The following is a 6,254-nucleotide window of genomic DNA, read 5'->3' on the forward strand; positions in this document are numbered from 1 at the left end:
CTACCTTCACTCCACCCCTTCCTTTGCACAGGGGTTATATATATGGTGAACATAATATAATATACCATAAGTATTGGCATTAGGCAGAGAGTTAGTTAAATCATAGTTGTATCCCTGGTCAGATCACTTGACTTCACTGAGGCTTCATGTCCTCACTTATAAGCTGGTCTAGAAGAGTAACTGAGGCAACAGACTCAAAGCCTGGAACCAGACAGGCGGTAAGAACTCAGTAACTGAGAAGGAGGAGGGAGGGAGGGAAGAGGTTGACATCCCTTTTCTGGATGAGCTGTTGTTTCAGCCAGCCATTACTTGCTCAGGCACCCACAGGCTCAACGCACCCTTGTCTCCATGTTGTTCCAATACAGAGCAGAACATGTGCAGGGCCTAAGGACAGAACAGCAGCCCCGTTTGCCCTTTACCAAAATATGGATATGGCATGGAAAGTGAGTGTCCTGTCTTCCCTTCCCTCCTCCTAGCCAGAGGGTGAGGGAATGGTGAAGAAAGTAAAGACAGAGGGAGGGAGGGAAGTCTGAACCACTTTGCCAAGTCACCCTTCTTGGGGGAGGACATTCAGCTTAGGCTCTGAGCCTGGCTGCAGTAACTGTAATGCAATACTTTAATCCGTTTCTTCTTCAAAGCATTGCCCCTTGTGCCAGGTGGACAGAAACCCAGTGACAGGGAGCTGCCCTGAGAAGCTCTTGCATTGGGCTGCGTCATTGTGGCTGGGAAAATACCCAAAGGAGCACCTTTGACCTGGTTCTCTGGACAATAGTGACTGAGGAATGACAGCTTAGAGTACCTGAAGGATGCTTAAAGAATAACACTCAGTCACTGTTGACAGTGACCCTAGCCATTGATCCAGCAGAGAGTGGGGCCTGGGCCTGATCATGCACAGGGCTGTTCGGCTACACAAAGAGGAATTGGACACCAAAGAGAGCCGTCTTCAGAGAGATTAGTGAGCTCTGTCCTTTTGGAAGTGGCTTCTAAAGCCACGTCTCCAAGAAGACAGAAGGGACTGGGAGTGGTGGAGTGAAAGGAAATGGGAAATAGTTCCAGAAAGGACTAGTTACTGCATTTTCATGGATGGGGTCTGAGGGACCGTTTTCCTTTTCAAGGACATAGGCACTAGCTTAGGCACTAGTGTACACATGTTAAATAGTAAAGTATCTATGGAGGTCAAGTTTTCTTTTACTTTCCAGATATCCCTGAGGGATCTGATTTACAAGAGACAATTAGATACTGCAAGCTATTGCTATCTGGTTTACTGCACTGATTAAGAAATGAACATTAGTCAGGCGCCAGTGGCTCATGCCTATAATCTTAGCTCCTCGGGAGGTTGTGATCTGAGGATCAAAGTTCGAAGCTAGCCCAAGCAGAAAAATCTGTGAGACGTTTATTTCCAACTAACCACTCAAAAGCTATAGCTCAAGTAGTTGAATGCCAGACCTGAGTGACAAAGCTAACAGACAGCAACACCTAGGCCCTGAGTTCAAGCCTCAGATTAGTACTGGCACAAAAAAGAAAAAGACAAAAGAGAGAGAGAGAGGAAAAATGCAAAAGAAAGAAATGAGTATTGTTTTTGTCACCACCATTTCCTTCAATCCATTTCCAGGATCCACGAGGGTATCAAATGCAATTTTAAGAGATCAAGGATTGATTCATTTGTTGAGTGCCTACTAGATTCCAAACTCCATGCAAGGCCCTGGGAATATGGACAACTTGCACAAAGAGTGGGTTGTCCACCCTGTATGAGAGACAACAACCTACGGGGTAATCTGGCCACAGGAAGGAACCCTACACTGTAAAATCTGCAAGGAGGAGCAATTAACTCTGCCCGGAGGGGATCCAGAAGACAGGAAGTAATGTGTAAGCCGGAGGTAATGTTTAAGCAGGATCTAGAGGTTGCAAATAACTTTTGCGAAAGGGAGAAAGTGAGTAGACAGAACACATAACAGTGAGGAAGAGCAGACATGTGGGCAGACCTCCCAGGAGAGCTAGACAAGTTCCACAGACAGCAAACAGCAAAGAATGGGACCAGGTGACAGGGAGGGGGTAGACTGAGATCAGACTGGGGGAAAAAAAATCTCCAAATGTCATAACTTTATCTTGAGCAGAACCAAGCGAATCCTTAGAAATTTCTGAACAATCATTAAGTCGTGCCTTCTCTATAAGTTAATTTATGTCCAGCCTGTAATGACGGAAATACTAAAACTTCAAGAGAATTGAAAGGGCACACTTGAGCAGGACACTGTTATCTGCTTCTCACTGTGAACTTTGGCTAACTTTGGTGAAAGAGAAACCTCACCTGGAATCGCATACCTATAGGATGACAAACGGTCCACGAGAGACAAGTCAGAGACCTCCATCAAACCCCCACTCCGCGACCAATCACCATGACCTGCGGTCCCTAAAAAAAGAACAAATGCCCTATGCTTGCTTCGCTGTCAAAATATTTAGAAGAAGCATATTTAAATTGTGGACGGAACAATAGGACTAGCTCAGAAGTAAACGTTCAAGCCTTTGAAGAAGGCAAAACCATAAACATTTAGTCTAAAATGTAGCCGCCTCTCCTCCATGAAAGAAAAGCAGAGTTCTATAAAATGCGATCTGCCAGGATTTTCTTATCCCCGTGGCATGATAATTGCAATGTCTCTTACTACATTTTAAAGGCTCATCCGAGGTGACACAAATCCTAGAACTAGCCAGGGAGGCGGCTCTGCAATTTTTCTCAATGCATTTTTGCTGAACAGATCCAGAGGGAAAGAGGAGGAGGCCGGACCCATAGCCCTGTCTCATTACTGACTCTCCTCCTCTCTGCACCTCTAGGCTCTTCTCCCAGCATTTTAGGGATTATCTGTGAGAGTTTAATCAAGCTGTACATTAACTAGTTAACATGGTGAAGCCTTGGTGTGAGGAAAAAGGACATTTGTCTGAAATTTTAACAAACTAGATTCATTTTGGAGGGAGAGGACAAAAGACCTTACTAATTCTAAAGTGAATGAAGAAAATACTTTTCCATGCTTATGTATACATATACAAATCTATTTCGTAAGTTATAAGAGTTCTCAAACTTTTTTTTAGAAAAAAACCCCAATGACTAATGAATCACGTCGTCACTAGCATGCTATAAATGACTGCACACTCCTTTATTTGCTGTTAGTTGCATCTGATTGATTAATTTGGTTTTTTTTAACTGACAAGAAGGAACTGAAACATTTTTGTGGCAGATAGATGCCTGATAGGTACCAGGAATGTACCTATGACAATAATACCATGATTTATTGGCTATAAGTATGTTTTGTGAATTAAAATTTTTAATGAATTTTTTCCTTAATTGATGTTGAATATAGATATGATGTTGAAATCTTAAGATGTAAGAAAAATAACACAGCTGGTGGTTTCAGGTGCATTGTCTTAAAAAGGGCTTTTGGAGACACTTGATCAAAAGTTTCCTTTTACTACAGTCATGCTCCATTATGGAAGGTGGGGCCTGGTGAGGGGAAATGAAATGAGCCCTCACTTCTACTACAAAGCCATCCACAAGAAACCCTCCCACACTGCAGGTACTGATGACTTCTGAAGCTAACGAGGATTCACAGCCAGAGAGCAAGCATGCGAAAGCCTCCACATGGCTCACAGGCTCTGAGCTAAGAAGCTTTTCGTCCTTCCATAGAGGATCCTTGCCTTTGTGAGGGTAGACATGGAGAATACTCTCAACTTCCCAACTACAAAAAATGAGGAGTTGGCTGCCCTGCCTCCATAACTCCTGTAAAATCTCAGTTAGAGGGTGTTTGGATGGTGAATCCACCGTCTGTCTTAAACTTGAATTCTTGTTTCTGAGATTAAAAAAAAAAAAACTGAAAGAGTTTTGTGTTTCTTTGGGTACCCTGCCCAGTCTCCAGCCTCTACCTCAAATTCACACCAGACTAGAATTTTGGTCAAGTCTGGGGTTGGTGTGGGATACATTTTTATCATGTTTTGTATCATTTTATTTTGAACACCATCTCACTTCTTTGTAGAAGTCTGAGGAGGGAGATTAATGTGTCACAAAGCAGGGGACTTGTCACATGCTTGTATATGCATGCACAAACACATATCTGCATGTGAAAGCCCCTGCAATGCTCTTCTTCTCCATGTTCCACCAAGCACAAGCACTGAGCCAATTAACTAAACTAGAAACAAAGCCCATCAGTTTCCAAATTCTTCCCAAACCATTTGCCACTTTAATAAAGCCTGATTCCACCAGTTACTTTGGCGACAACTAATTTCTTCTAAATTTACTGATTTAAATCTTCTGTTGATTTCCTCTGTAAATACAAAAAAAAAATCCGTTGCTTGCTCGCGTTCTCTCTCTCTCTCTCTCTCTCTCTCTCTCTCTCTCTCTCTCTCTCACACACACACACACACACACACACACACACACACACACACACTTTCTCTGTCCCCTCTCTTTTAATAAGCAGATGTGTGTAATACAAATAAAAAGACAGTGCAAAGTAAGTGTAAAAGGTGAGGTTCTTTCTCTTTCCTTCCCTACATGTTAATCTTATTCTTTAGGGATAATCGCTAGGAATGACTTATAAATGTAATTTTAGAAATCTCTAGGAAGTTTTGCCTAGCACACAAAGCAATCCCCATAGAGAGAAGAAAAGCACAGCTCTGGGGTCAGGAGCCTAGATTTCAATCTTGATGGAACTTGGGATCAAGTTTGGATTTTGCCTTTTAATAGGGGCTGCACTGAACAATTGAGAACTCGTGATCACCATGTTAACGTGGCTTCTAATGTTTCTTTCAAGTACTTATAAAGTCAAGTTTAAATTTCAATCAGACTTTATGTGGTTTAAGACCCTTCTGTGGCCCTTGTCTGCCAGCATCTACTCCTCAAGTCTTAACACTCAGCAAGGCCAACTTAACTCCAGGGTGTGGGTAACAATATGTCCCTCTCTGCTGCCCCAAAATAGCATATTGCCAGGTGTCAGCCAGGTATCAGAGGCTCACGTCTGTAATCCTAGCTACTACTCCAGAGGCTGAGATTTGAGGTTGGTGGTTTCAAAGCCAGCCTGGACAGGAAAGTCCATGGGATTCTTAGCTCCAATTAACCACCAGAAAACTGGGAAGCAGAGCTGTGGCTCAAGTGGTATAGTATCAGCCTTGAGCAAAAACGCTAAGGGATGGTGCCCAGTGCCCTGGGTTCAAGTCCTAATAGCAACGCACATGCATATGTATGCACACGTGCACACACATGCATGCACTCACACACACACCATGTCATCCAGCCAATCCCCCCTTTCTTGCCCCTTTGGGCATGACCTTCTATATGTCTTTTATCTCTTTCAACTTGAATAATCTTTTGAGAAGCCCTTTTGGATACCCCACCCCCAACATTACTGTTTTAGCCCAGTAAAAGACAGTAAATGCATTATAAACCTTGCATTTACTTTCCCTTTGCCCCAACAGTCTTTGCACTTCTCAAGGAAAAGAAGTCAGTCTTAGTTCTCCCAAAGCAAATGGGTGAGGAGGGGGAGAAGAGGAGAACTCGAACAGAATAAGAGATAAAAGATGGGGAGAGTTCAGTAGCTGGCCACAGGAGTGGTTCACAAAGCTAGGCTGTGACTTGGTTGATTAGGGCACACAGTGACGGACTGGGAGAAGATGTAGAGGTAGATGTAGATGTAGTGCGCTTAGGGCTGGGAGTTTGGCCTAGTGGTAGAGTGCTTGCCTAGCATGCACGAAGACCGGGGTTTGATTCCTCGGTATCACATACACAAACAAAAGCCAGAAGTGGTGTTGAGGCGCAAATGGTAGAGCTGTAGCCTTGAGAAGGTCCAAGGATAGTGCTTAGGCCCTGAGCTTAAGCCCAGGACTGGCAAAAAAAAAAAATACTGGACTAAGTGGATTCAGTAGTTGGAGGCTATGAGTCACCCACCGACCTATAATGAGGCTTGGTTTCCACTTTATTCTTCACTCCATGAGCCCTGTCTCCTCATTATCTTGAACCTTTGAGGGGATAAGGGAGACTAGACCTCACTATCGCAGTAGACTGAAACAGCAGGAGGAAAGGTCACCGGGGAAAGGTGAGGCAGGTTGAGGTGGGTACATGTGGTGTCTGCATACAGGAAGAGAAGTCTATGGATTCCCGGAAGAGACAACTGCAAGCAACTCCCTCCAGGAACCTGTGGAGCCCAGTGGGAGGAAAGATGAGGGGCAGTAGTGAGTTCAGTGTATGTGTCCTTGCAGTGCAGATACATATGTGA

The sequence above is a fragment of the Megascapheus bottae genome, chromosome 17 (genome assembly GCF_031878675.1).
Source record: "Megascapheus bottae isolate mThoBot1 chromosome 17, mThoBot2.hap1, whole genome shotgun sequence".
Lineage (NCBI taxonomy): Eukaryota > Metazoa > Chordata > Mammalia > Rodentia > Geomyidae > Megascapheus > Megascapheus bottae.